Here is a 15515-nt window from a genome sequence, read left to right on the forward strand (position 1 = left end):
AGCACGAACTACGAGGGTTTGATCCCTCATTTTCATGTTGGTACGTAGGCACAAGACCGAAGGTTTTGTCAAACACAAAAATATAATTAATGATTTCTTTTCTCATCCCTCCGTTCTATTTGTTTGTAAACATCACTTTGTACAAAATACATATGCACACAAAAAGGGCTCCCTAGGAGTACCTAGGACACTTTGGGTGCTAACACCTTCCCTCTGTGTAACCAACCCCCCTTACCTGTGATCTCTGACTTTTATTAGTTTCTATTTGAAAACTTCTTACTATTTGGGTTTTGTTCGTACTTTTTCCCTTTTCCTTTGGAAACAATAAAAGCGCGGTGACGACTCTTGTTAATTGATCTCTAGCTTGTCAATAGCTTGATGATCATGAATTTCCCGCTACAAAGCGTGCTTGACTTGAAGTAGTATTTGGATGGGTGACCTTCTGGGAAGTTTCCCATAAAGCGTGTGGGTGAGGACAAAACATGTTGAAAATACTTGTGTTGGTTTATGGGGTCAATCGGGAACCCTGAAAGTAGTTTGGGGCATTACAAAAGCTGCAAAGGATGAATTACTTGTGGTGTGCGACTTTCCCATAAGTGTTTCCGAATGATATCAGTGATTTGCCGCTAGAGGGTGAGGTGGAGTTCTTTATTGACTTAGTACTTGGTATTAGTACGACGTCGATGGCTCCTTATAGAATGACTACTTAAGAGTTGAGTGAACTAAATAAGCAATTGGAAGATCTGCTTGAGAAGAAGTTTGTTCAGCTGAGTGTTTCATCGTGGGGTGCACCGATGTTGCTAGTTAAGAAGAAAGATGGTAGTATGAGACCGTTTGGTTACTATCAACAACTAAATAAAGTAACGATCAAGAATGAGTATCCACTTATGTGGATTGATCGTTTGATGGATCAATTGGTAGGTGCTTCTGTGTTTAGGAAGATTGATTTGTGGTCGGGTTATCATTAGATTTGTGTGAAACTAGAAGATATTTTTGAAGATTGTGTTCATAACAAGGTATGATTATTATGAGTATTCAGTGATGTCGTTTGGAGTGTCTAATGCGTCTGGAGTGTTCATGAAATGCATGATAGAATATTACATTCATATTTAGATTAGTTTGTGGTTGTGTTTATCAGCGACATCTTGATATATTCGAAGTCTGACGAAGAGCATGTGGAACATCTGAAGGTTGTGTTGCAGCCTTGTAAGAGAAGAAGTTATATGCGAAGTTGACAAAGTGCGAGTTCTGGTTGCGAAAAGTGAGTTTCCTTAATACACGATTTCAAATGGTGGTATTACTGTTGATCCATAAAAGATAAATGTTGTGTTGCAATGGGATACTCTGAAGCCTGTTACGGAGATTATAAGTTTTCTTGTGTTGGCTGGTTACTAAAGGAAGTTTATCGAAGGATTTTCAAAGATTAGCATTGCCTTTGACTCAGTTAAATCGAAAAGGACAAGCTTGTGTTTGGGATGTGCATTGCGAAGAGAATTTTCAAGAGCTCAAGAGGAAGTTGATGTATGCTCCAGTTTTGATTTTGCCAAATCCAAGTGAGTTATTTGTGGTTTATTATGATATGTTTTTGAAGGATTGTCGTCGGTGACACCTTAAATTGTTATGTAAATCTTTTTAAAAAGTTTTGGGGTTTAGGGTGTTACACTAATCTTTGGGGCCCCGCAAGAAACCCTCCACACTTAGGTGCAAAATACTTTATATCTATAGTTGATGATTACTCACGGGAGTTATGGGCATTCACTCAGAAAACTAAGGATGAAACTTTTGAAAAGTTTAAAAGTTGGAAAAGTCTGGTTGAAAACCAAACTGACAGGAAAGTCAAGAGGTTGAAGACTGACAATGGTCTTGAATTTTGCAATGAAGATTTTGACAGCTATTGTGTTGTCTATGGAATTGAAAGGCACAAAACTAATGCAGGTACTCCCCAATTAAATGGTTTGGCTGAAAGGTTTGATCAAACCATTTTGGAAAGAGTGAGGTGCGTGTTGGTTAGTGCAGGGTTAAAGAAGGTTTTTTAGGCTGAGGCAATCATGAATGCAACTTACTTGATAAATAGGTGTCCCTCGACTGCCTTGAGGATGAAAATACCTTAAGAAGTATGGTAAGGTCATCCACCAGACCTCGAAAAACTTATAGTATTTGGTTGTATAGCATATGCTCACATTTGGCAAGACAAGGTCGAACCTAGAGCTCTGAGATATATGTTTCTTGGATACCCTGAAGGAGTCAAAGCTTATAGGTTATGGTGCCTAGATCCAGGTCACATGTGTTATATTTATGACAAACTATCATTGCATATATTTAGTCGAAGAATCAGAGCAAAACAAATGAAAGTCAAGCAAATATGAAGAAGAATGACCAAAGAATAAGGGAAAAATAGCTAAGTGTGCAAATTGTAGAATTAGTGAAAAATTGAGTGAAAAAAGGAGCAAACACATGCAACCACTAAAATAATCATGTGCACCATCATGCACGTGATAAGGCATTTAAATAGGGGCAATGTCATACCCCAATTTCCCCCCACTCTTTTTCCATTTTCTTTTTTTTCTTTTCTTTCTCAGGCTAAATTCATCTAATACACCATAAAAAGTTTCATCTGGTCCACCTTACATTTTGTTTTACTTAATGGTTCAAAGATTCTTCGTTAATCTTTATATTTTGTTGGTTTGTAACTTATAATTGACTATTGATTGACTTTGATCATTTCAATATTATTAATCATGCTCTAGCAAATGTTGACTTTTACCACTATTGTTGACTTTTTCCACGCGTTGACTTTTATTATAAGTGTTGACTTTATCATTACCATTGACTTTTAATTATTATTGACTTTTCATCATTGATTGAATGTTATCGACTTTGAATCGTTATGAACATTAATCATTATTGACTATTTCCTTATTATTTTCACTTTGACCATGCTTTGACTTTTGTTGACTTTTTGGAAAGAAAGGGAATATCTTCATTAATGAGTAATTGAAATACATGACAAACATCACAAACTTTATTAGAAGAAAATGGATCAATTACAAGAAAAAACTGCAAATTTTTGGTATAGTTGACTTTTAGTCAATTGTTGGCTTTTGGTTAACTTTTGACCATCGATTCAACTTTGACTCCTAAATTTTCCTAGACATATTCTACAAACATTTGGCCAAAGGATTCATCATTATTCATAAAAAATCAATTATTTCATGGTTATGTTCCAAATGCTAATTTCCAACAACTCTAGATTTCATCTTCCATCAAGCTTCACTCTCATGGCTTTTTCTTCATTCTTCGGTGCCCCCTCAAGCTTATTCTTCCACCACAATGCTCACTTTTCTACAAGGAAGAAGGTACACCAAGTTATACATTTATATCATGGATTAAAATCATCAAACTGCTATGGAAAAGTCATAAATTTTTTTTTACTACTTCACAAAATTCTACACTACTTCATAAAAATTCTGCATTATTCCTTAAATTAAAGACTTGTTTTTTCAACACTTTCCAACATTGATTCATGCCCAAAAAGTCAAAATTTAATCTATAAGTTTACACCATTCTAACGTGCACTTTTTTAAATGCAAAATCCCTTCTCAAAAGCACTTAAAGTCATATGATAATTCACCAAAAATTCAGGGCAAAAGTGACAAAAAATCAAAGGTAAAATTCATGTTTCATGCATAATCACCAATGACCTTCTATCTTACATTCCAACTTGGTACTTTTACAAAAACCAGACATCATTTGTCTCTAACTACCTATGCATTCACAATCATTCAATTACACAATTAACCTTTAAGTACCATACTTCCAAACTAACACAAATTCCAACTTCCATTTTCAACCAAATCTCCATTCAATCATAGACATTCATAAAAATTAACCCAAGTATTGGAAGTAGTGATCCACAACTAAAGCTTAAATTCATTTCTAACCATTGATAAATCTCTTACTTGGATCATAATCCAAGGGTCCTCATTCCTCATAAAACCATCACTTACTTCACTATCCTTAAACTACCTAGGCCAAATCAAAGTTTAGCCAATTACTAAGTTCCAAACTAACACAAATTGTAACTATCATTTTTAGGAGCATTCTCGACCCTTGATAAGATTCTCCATAGGATCACCATCCTAGGGCTAGAACCATTCAATCTATAATTTTTCTCTCCCTTTGAAAAACTATAAAAACCTACTATTTTTTCGTCATTCTTCAACCATAAAAACCATTAATTCATAGTAAAGTTATCATGTCAAAACTCCTCACCATCACCCAGAGCTCATAAACCAAGCTAGTGGAATTTCATCACTTGACACTCCATTCATTTGAGCATAAATTCCTACCATTTTTCCATAGCTATCTTCATTCTAAACTCATCCAAAATGCAACATTTCCACCACCATTCACAAAATTCAGCATTACTTCTATCAAGAATTCAAGGGATTGAATCAACATTCATCAAGGGTTCAACCTTTCTATCTTATATTCATTAATAAAAAATTCATCAAGATATTCATCATCTAAAGTTTAATTCAACAAAGTTTCAAGCATCATATATATTCTACAATAATTCACCAATGATTTCCATTCAAGAATAATCATTATCATCCACAATCATATGTTCATCAAGAGCTTGAAAATTAATTGGATTAAAAGAGCTTACTTTGAAGTTTTCTGGGTTTCTCTTTGATAAATTCATCAGTGACTCTCAATACTAATGAACGCCTTTGCGTGCAATAGCGAAAACTATATTTTTCTCCCATTCCATCGGCAAATTCTCATCTCATTTATCATTATAGAGTTGTATGATTGATATTTGTTGTGTTTGAATAAAAGTTTGCATCAAAATCAGCCCTGAATCGCATATAATTCGAACCCGTAATTATGTCGAAAGCATAAAAAATGCAAGAACAAGAACCATTAAACTGAGATTGAATTGCACGCGGAAAATTCTCCACTGAACTAGAAAATTCTGCACTAAACTAAAAAATTATGCATTACACGCGAAAACTTCTGCACTGAACCAGAAAATTTTGTGCTGCACACGTAAAAATTCTGCACTAAACGCATAAATTTCTGAACTCATAAAATCCCAATTGAGTCATGTGTACATAATGCATGTTCCTATTTTTCTTCAATTATTCATATTGAGTTTTTTATTGCTATTGTGTGAGTGATATATATATATATATATATATATATATATATATATATATATATATATATATATATATATATATATATATATATATGTATGTATTTATTACTAATAATATGAGTCATATAAACACACATATATAATTATATAATAGTAATTATATGACTAACACTTAAGCATTTGACAAATTATCAACATATTGACAACTTTTTTATTTTACTACATGTCCTAGTTTAATTGGTAATGAGTTTAAATGATAGAAATAATTATATGCTTTTGTTTGACTCATTTTATCCTTTTATGCATTTTTTATTAGCAACATTATGTGATTAAATTTTATTCTTTAGGTGATTAATTTTGCTAATCAAGATGAATTAACTTTCAAACGATTAATTTTGGCAACTAATTTTAATTAGTTTAATTTAAGTTTTTAACTTGAGGTAATTCAATTGCTATGTGATTCATCTCCCCCGTTTTTGTTTAGTTATTTAATTAATTATTTTGATTGATTAATTGATTAAATGCATGATAACATTATGAACTATTCTCATTTGATACCATAATTCACCATGTCACTTTCTCCATCTTTGGTATCATGTCTCATCCTCCTAATCATATCTCTCTTTGTCCATTCAAGACTAAAATTATTTTTGCAAATAAACTTGATCTAACGTCAAGTATAAACCATAAAACACTTATCAAATACGATGCAAATTGTGCACCACGAGGCTTAAGAAATGGAGAAGAATGAGAGGGAACATTCCTATCCTTATTCTGAACATCTTTGGATACATGACGTATGACTTAGTTTTTCAAAGTATTCATCTCCATTCATAGACTTTAGTGCAATTCAAATCAAACAATTTTCAACATTCGTCTTCGGACTGAAATCAATCACGACCAACATAAAAAATATTTCATAATCAACTCCATTTGGTTTAAACATCTTTCTTTGGGTTAACCACCATTTCTTGGTTAAAATACCTCTATTTGGGTTAGCCACATTCTCTTGGTTAAAATACATTTTTTTAGGTTAATCTCCATCTCTTGGTTAAAATACATTTCTTATCTCTTAGTTAAAAAACCGTTCTTTGGGTTAATCACAATCTCTTGGTTAAAATACACTTCTTTGGGTTAATCATCATCTCTTGGTTAAAATACCTTTCTTTAAGTTAATCATTATCTCTTGGTTAAAACACATCTCTTTTTGCTAATCACCATCTCTTGGTTAAAACATTCATCTTTGGGTTAATCACCATAGCTTGGTTAAAACACCTCTCTTTAGTTAATCACCATCTCTTGGTTAAAACACGTCTCTTTGGGTTAATCATAATCTCTTGATTAAAATACCTCTCTTTGGGTTAATCACCATCTCTTGGTTAAAACACATCTCTTTGTGTTAATCACCATCTCTTGGTTAAAACACCTCTCTTTGGGTTAATCATCATCTCTTGGTTAAAACACCACTTCCCTTGGTTATGACACCACTTTTAATTCTTTGTCCTTGGTTTAGACACCAGTTTTACATTCCTGTTTTTGGTTTAGACACCAACTTTTACAAATTCATTGTCCAATAATTTATTTTCATAAAAGAACTATTATAATCCATTCTTTAGCAGATAGACTAACAACTTAGAGCATCCAAACCAGAACCAAACAACTAACGTCAAACACTTCTAGGATACGATTATAACATCGTTCTCTAAATTCAACCAACAAATACTCATTTTCTACCCACGAACTATAGAGCTCTGATTTTCTTATTGCATTATGAGAATACGTAGGCACAATGTTTCATAATCTTGGAGAGCACACTAATTAAAAACCTTTTCCCCCTTAATTAAAATCAATCACAAGTAACCTTTATATAATAACATTCATTCGTGCAAATAACAGTCAAAACGGTTTCCGTTGAGTAAAACAAATGTGAAGGATACCTAATACATTTCACTTGCATAATCGACTTCCTTACTCTTTTCACTTCCCTTTGAGTTTTAGTGATATTTTTCCTTTCTCCTAGAATAAATAAAATTCAGTGGCGACTCTGTTGTATTTTGAGCGTACGATGCGCTCAAATATTTTTCTTGGCGCGACAATCCCAACTCAATTATGTTTTATGTAAAGATAAAATGGCTTAAAAGGACTTTTAATCCTCTTATTTTTTATTTTTTAAGCTTTTAGTTTTTTTTTCTTTTGATCCTTCTATTTATTATTTTATAGTTTTTTTGTCCTCCTCCAATTTTGTGTATGTGATGCCTCATTTTGTGATGTGACGCTAATATAACATTGTCTATATGAGCATCACATCATACATTTTCTACCACATTATATTTTTTAAAAATGAAAATTATTTTTATAATATTATTTAATATAATTAATAATTACTTCATCGGTCTCAAATTATAAGTCACTTTGTAAAAAAAAAAATTGTCCAAAATTATAAGTCATTTTATGAATTCGATGCAACATTAATGACATTTTCTAAAGTCGTGTATAATAAATGAAAAACAATATTATAAAGTCAGGTAGAATTTCTCTTTCCCATACAATATTGATTATGTTTTTTAATTCGCGTGAAATGTTCAAAACATCTTATCATTTGGGACAAATGAAGTAATAAATTAAATACTAGATTATAGTTTTGATTCCCTTATTATGGTCTATTCATGAAATCAATCCCCTATTTTATTTTTAGTCTTTATGTGTAATTTTTTTTAATAGTTGACACGTGTTGAGTGACGTATACCATGCTATTTGACCAATTCAGTTTACATATCATTTATTTTATTTTATTATATTTATTAAATTAAATTAAAATGATTTTGAAACTTAATAACTATTAAATTAAAATCTTGAAATTGATTTAGAATGGAAATAACTTCTTCAAACCTAAAAATATCAAACCGGTTCAAATCCAAAGGTCCAAAGGAGAAACTGATGTTGCAATTAGTTCTTTTATTGAATCTATATAGCAAAGTCAAGACATCAAGAAAATGAAAATAGGAATGTGGCTTATACATGTAAACTAGAATAAGCTTAAAACTAATGGTTCCTAATTCCAATTCTACAGTTAGAGTATTATGATAAACAATAAAGGTGGATGATGAAAAAGAAAAGTTAATTAAATTGAAAATGAAATTTGCAAATTATTTTGGATGCCTTGCAATAATTGGACTTCTGATTCCTTAAAAATGAACCTTCAATCTAACACAACAACAAAACAAAACAAGTACACTTCAATTAACTTGTAAATCTGGTTTGATTTAGATACCTTAAAGTTTTATATGAACTAACTGCAGCTTTAATTTGGCCTTTTAATTTAGTTATCTCATTTTGATTTGGGATTTAGGTTTGAAGTATTGATTTTTATTCTTAAATCAATTTTATAATTTTAATTTAATATTTATAAAATTTTAATTATTTTAGCTTGATTCAATAAATATAATAGAATAAAAAATAACATGTAAAATAGAATTGATCAATTGATATCGTACACGTCATTCAACAACTACAACTATTAAGTTTTTTACACATCACTATCTTTTTTTTGACAACAAACGGAAAAAAATACCAAATTATTAAAAAGTAAAAAAGATGATTGATTTTTTTTAATAAATCATAATAAAGAGACAAAAAGTGTAATTTAACATAAATTAAATAATTAATAGAATCACTTGTAAATGAATTTATTAAATAGTTATTAGTTCCATTGAATAAATGGTTAATTTATAAAAATATTTTTACATTTGGTAGGACTCTCTTTCAAATTGTTTTAAGCCTTTACTATTTGGTCTTTGCGGTCAACACATATTTCAACTTGAAAATGCATGTGAAAAAGTTTGTTTTGAAAATGTGACATAATTTCATTTAATTACAATTTGACATTAAAAGAGAAGTATAGACTCATAATTCATTTCAAATGACATACATATTACTTTGACATTTACACCGAAGAAAAGCATGACTAAAAAATAGATAAGACTTTAAGCCTTAATATTTAATTGTCTTAACTTAAAAATAATTAGACAAAGCATACAAAAACATACATTATCGGTAGAGACTAATGATGTATTAATCGTCAACTATTACTACAAGTAGGGGTGACAAACAGGCATGCCCGCCTCATTTAGGCCCGTCCCACAAAAACCCGCAAAAAAATGGAGCGGGACGGGACGATCATAGTTGAGGATTTGTGCTTAAAACTTAGGTCCGTCCTGCAAAAAAGTGAGGGCGGGGCAGGGAAAGCCCGCAGACACTAAACTCTTTAAGTCTAAAAATGCAAGAATTTATGTAAATATACATGTCCGCAAAAGTCCGCGAAAAAAACGGGACAAAACGAGGCAGACACATTAGAAGGTAAGGGCCTAAATCTTTGGCCCACCCCGCACTAAAGTGCGAACACATTAGAGGGTAAGGGCCTAAATCCTTGGTCCACCCCACTAAAATGCACTAAAGTGCGGGCAAAAAAATACTTTTAAATCCTTGCTCGATATAGAAAGTGTGTCTATCCTGAAAGGTGTTCGGTCCAAAAAATGTGTCAAGTTCAGAAGATGCACGATATAGAAAATGTGTATATCCTGAAAGGTGCTCAACCCAGAAAGTGCATCCATTATAGAAGGTGCTCGGCCCCCGAAAGTGTGCTCATTCTAAAAGGTGCTCAACCCAAAAGTATGTTCATTCTAGAAAGTGCTCGACCTAGAAAGTGTACCTAACTCAGAAAGTGTATTTAACTAAAAAAGTGTTTCAACTGAAAAAGGACACTCAACCTATAAGGTAGGCCAATCCAATCAATACCTACTAAGATCATTGTAGACGTTTAGATAACAAGGACCTGTTGGATTCCCCAACAATTGTAGTAAATAGAAGGTTCTAGGGTCTTGAGAACCCTAAGAGCTCATCATAAAAGCCTCATAAAGACTTTAGATTCAAGTACACACTCTTAAAACATAAAAATACTGTCTACTTATGATAGTTATTGACTCGAGCGTCAGAGTGTTTGTAGGTATCACTCTCGATGTCAGCTCAAAATACTAGTCTTATTGAAATCCACTATAAAATTCCGATTGACACGTCTATCAAGATACCATCTAAAAATTTGCCATCATTGATTATGAACCCGAATTTCATATCGGAACATGATTAAATAATAAATTCATTACGTTAACATAATTATCAATATAACTAACTATCAACACCATTTCTCAAATCTAACTTAATCACACCTAGGGGTGTTCAAAAATTTGGTTAACTGATCCAAATATCTAATCTGAACTGAATTGAACCATAAAAAACTTAAACCATTTAAATGGTTAATAAATTGAATTGTTTATTTTAACCAATTCAATTAATCTAATTGAATTTAAAAACCAGTTTAAACTCTTATAAACTCTTTCCACAATTTTATCTAAAATATAAATACTATTATTTCACAAATTCAATAAATTTAATAAATCATTATATTAAAATAATAAATATTTTAATTATAATCTTTTAATATTTTTTAATTAGTTACTATTATCATAACATTTTCATTTTCACATTACTGTTCTTCCCCAAATATGAAATATGAACCCTAAATCATCTTCTCTCCAATTCAAACTCAACATCAATTTCAATTTCACCTTCTATTTGTTTTGAATCGATTTCGATTTCAATTGATTTCAAATTTCACTCGATTTCATTTTCGATATGTTCCATTTTCACTGGGTTTCGATTTAACTCGGTTTCGATTTAACTCGGTTTCGATTTCACCAGATTTCATCTTCTCTACTCGGATCTTGCTCGTAGAAACTCTTGTCTCGACTCTTTTTGAGGTAAACCTGTTATTTTCTGCTCTCAATTTCACTTTGAATTGAAATAATATCTGAAAATTGCTTTTAGTCTTGATAGGATTTTATTTGAATTTTAATCTACTGGTTGATTTGTGTTCTCCTGAAAATGATGGTTCGGTTCCAGTAATTTTAGTCTTGATAGGATTTTTTTAATCTGTGTTCTCCTGAAACATGCTATTAGTTCAATAACGTTGTGTAATATAGAGGCTTTTCACTTATAGCTCTCACTATTTAACAGGCGAAGATTTATTATCCATTGCAGCAGACCAGCCCTTCCGGTTTCCTGCCACCTCCACATTTGTTGTAGTTTTGTTTATATTTTGTTACAGAAAGAGTACTTAGAAGTTTTTTTTGGATCTTTTTTGCTTATATTTTGTTACAGAAAGAGTACTTAGAAGTTTTTGTCCAGAGGAGCTAGTGCTCTTGCGTAGTTTTGTTTTCCTATCTTGTTTCTGTTTCTTGTCCTTTCAAGTCTCCAATGTTCTAAGATAAAATAAAGGTGAAGCCTCAAACTATTTGTGTTGCGTTGCATATCTAACAAAACTATCTCCTAGTCTTGCAGTTATGCATTGGAGTTGCTGAGATTCCGTGAGGCAGGTGACAGCAGAAATGAAAGCAACATTTGGGATTTTCTTCATATACGGTTCATTTGTGGCTCCATATTGGTCTCGTGTTAATCCTTCTGATTGAGAAAATAATACTATCCAACATAATACAGTGCTTTTTAATCAAGTAAGTCAGATGCTAAGTTTATGTTGGGGGATTAGATTGTTTAAAGTTAAATCATGAACCAGAATGGAACAAGTTGATATTCTTGCTCAGATTGTGGAAATGATTTTTTTAAGGGATATTTGTTGTCAAATTGGGCTTGGGATTTCTCTGACTGACTTATCTGTATGAAAACCATTCTGGTGCTTTGTCATCAGAACACAGAAGTAAGTTGTCTGGTTATAATTTTCTTTATACTTGAACGCTGTTTGCATGTGTCACATAGATAAAATACTGGGACTCCTTATTTAATGCACAACTTTCTGTGGTCACAAATTCGCTCTTTTTTTGTGTGTTTATAAGTTGCATGTCCCTGTATTTTGGATGCTTGTTTATGTTAGCATCATTCTTTGGACTGATCGAAATTTTTAGCTTTGTATCAACTGCGTTACTATTTTCTTGTGTTTCTGTTATTGTGTGTGAGTGGTTGTTTAGTGGCTAATTTAAGAAATGCTGAGTTAAAGTTAAACCTGTCAGTGTCTGAGAAATATGTAAATATATTTAGGAATTGATTCTCCTAGGTTACTTAAATTATATCTATAATTAATAGAGATGGAGGATTAGAGGTGGTATTTGATGGAGAGAACTTTTGAAAAGAACTGATAAATAAATCAATTTTTGAAGATGCAAGTTTTTTTTGTTGCTCTTGTGACGTGAACTACTTTGTCTTACCTTCTACTTATATGTTGTCTTGTTTTTCACTTTTGTATCCTCATCTTGTTTGTATGATGTGATTCTATTTTACTGATTTTGTAAATAGTTTATTTTTTATGCGAATAGCTTATTCATATATGTGGCACTTTTTCTAATTACTCGAGTAACTTTAGGTTTCCTAATCACTCTGACTGGTTCAGTTAATTGTCCTATTAAACATGTTTTATGTGTTCAAGAGATTGGTCTGTATTATATTTTGATAGGAAAACTAATAATGAATCATATCAGGACATTTTTACATACCATGTTTATGTTCGGATTATAGTAACTGAGGCCTAATATAGCTTTTTAAAGTAAAATACTTATTATTGGAAAAAACCATGCTGGAAATTGCTTCTAATTTACATAAAAAAGAAGATTATTGTAAGAATATAAGTGAATAACAATTTATCTTATGGCTTTTGCAGCTAGCTTCTCCTTATAGATCGGACGGATGCTTAAAACTTTTCAGCAAAATTCTAGTAACTTCGATATGGATGGTCATGACAGTGTTATGGACTTTGAGACAGAAGAACATATTGGTTCTACACCTCCAGTTTCTAATAATGCTGGTTTGTTGCCTCAAAAGCGTAAAAATCGGTCAGAATCATGGAATCATTTTACACTGATGCCGTCGAACACAGAAATGTCAAAGTTAGCAAAATGCAAGCATTGTGGCTCCTTAATCAAGTATAATGGTGGAACAAGCACTATGCTAGCTCATTTGAGAAGATGTAGTGATAATCCAGACAATGCGACGACGATGCATGAACCATCTTCAAGCTCAATGGAAAATAGGGAAGCGGTTGTTAATTCATCTCCTTCGGCTCCCAAATTTGACCAAGAAGTTAGCCGAATGGACTTGACAAAAATGTTTGTAGCCATGGAACTTCCGTTTCAAAAGGTAGAGCATCCATATTTACATAGGTTCATTTATGGCTTACAACCAAAATTTAAGTTCCCATCACGCAATACACTAGCACGTGATATTTTGAAGAATTGGGACGTGGAGAAAGCGAAGATGAAGACTATTTTGTCACAAAATTGTCGCCGAGTTTGTATCACTACAGACACATGGACATCTACCCAAGACTCTAATTACATGTGTCTTACAGGGCATTACATTGATAACAATTGGAAGCTACAAAAACATATTTTGAATTTTACTCAAGTCACAGACTACACAGGAGAGATTATGGCCAAAACAGTTAAGAAGTGCTTAAATGGTTGGGAACTAAATCGTGTGCTTAGTGTTACCGTGGACAATGCATCTTCAAATGACGTCGGAATTCAACATCTCAAAAGATGGCTTCACTCTCAGAATGGCATAGTTTTGAATGGAGAATATCTTCATACACATTGTTGTGCCCACATATTAAACCTTATTGTAAAGGATGGGATGAAAGAAGTTGATGATTCTATTGTAAGAATTCGTGCAGCGGTGAGGTATGTGAGGCGTACTCCTTCGAGGTTTCAGAGATTTAAGAAATGCATTGATCATGAAACAATTGGATATAAAGGTTATGTTGGGAGAGATTGTGAGACTCGGTGGAACTCAACATATCTAATGTTAAAGGGTGCATTAAAACATAATAAGACCTTTACAGAGTTAGAATTCAGAGATCGGAAATATTTTAATGAAATGAGTAAGGACAAAGGAGTGCCTAGACCGGAAGATTGGGAGCATGTTGAGTTAATCCTTCCATTTCTACAGATATTTCATGAAGCTACAGAGCGTATTTCAGGATCTTCTTATGTGACAAGCAACATGTATATGCTTGAGGTTTTTGGTGTTGGAAGAAGCATTCTGAACATGTGTAATTCGGAAGATCAAAAGGTAAGGTCAATGGCTATAAAGATGAAGGCAAAGTACAATAAATATTGGGGAAAACCTGACCACCTTAACATGTTGTTATTGATTGCAATGGTATTAGACCCTAGATGTAAATTGAAGCTTGTGGTATGGATGACAGCTAGGATTTATGATACTAGTGATGCAGAATATTTGAAAACCAAGTTGGGTTCATATTTGAAGTCTATTTTTGATGAATACTCTGGTAGGGAAGTGTCTCGTCTAGGTAGTTCAGTTAATCTATCAGGTGGTTTTAATGCAGTTAATGATCCGTACCATTGTGCTGAATTCTACCAATCAGATGAGTGCAGCACATCAGAGACAGAATTACAGAAGTATATTCAAGAAGAAGTAGAAAACCGTCCTCCAAATTTTGATGTGCTAGAGTGGTGGAAGGTGAATTCAAGCCGATATCCAATACTTGCAAGCATTGCAAGAGAGGTTTTAGCCATACCGATATCTAGTGTAGCCTCTGAATCAACTTTCAGTACCGGAGGAAGAATCCTTGATGCATATCGTAGTTCTTTAACATCGGCTAGTGTGGAAGCACTTATGTGTACTGAAGATTGGTTCAAAGGAGTAGTTCCATCTTTTCTTAGTAGTGAGGATCTCGATAATATTGATCGAATTGAGGATGGTAAGATGTCAAAAGATATAAAAACTAGTGTCTTATTACTTTATTATTACATGTTAAATTTTCATTCTTTCTTTTGCAGAACTATATTCTGCGCCAGATGCCGGAAGTTGCTCATCCTTTGTGTCAGTTGTTGATGATTGAGGGTAAGATTTTTGATGATCACTGTTCACTACTCTTGCATTGCAATTATAATTTAGATTTATTGGCACTTGAAATACTCTCATAATCGTGCTGCTTCTTTTGAACTGAACCATTGTTCCCTCATCATGCTGGCATCAATTCTACAAAGGTTATGAATACCTGAAAAGATGACCTCATTTTGAACTTTCTAGTTTTATGAATTTAACATTTATATTATGAACTGCTATTTTTTTCCTTTCTTCCTGTCACTATAATTTGTAAAAGAATTATTATTCATATTATACAACATATTGTCTGACGTGGACATCTTAATCAAACTGATTAATAATATCTGGTACACATTTACTGTTATATTATCTTCTATCTTACACTTTATCCTCTATTAGGTCCACAGGTTTGACTGAGAGATTTGAACTTTTCATTTGTGGT

This window comes from Lathyrus oleraceus, chromosome 4 (assembly GCF_024323335.1).
Source record: "Lathyrus oleraceus cultivar Zhongwan6 chromosome 4, CAAS_Psat_ZW6_1.0, whole genome shotgun sequence".
Classification (NCBI taxonomy): Eukaryota; Viridiplantae; Streptophyta; class Magnoliopsida; order Fabales; family Fabaceae; genus Lathyrus; species Lathyrus oleraceus.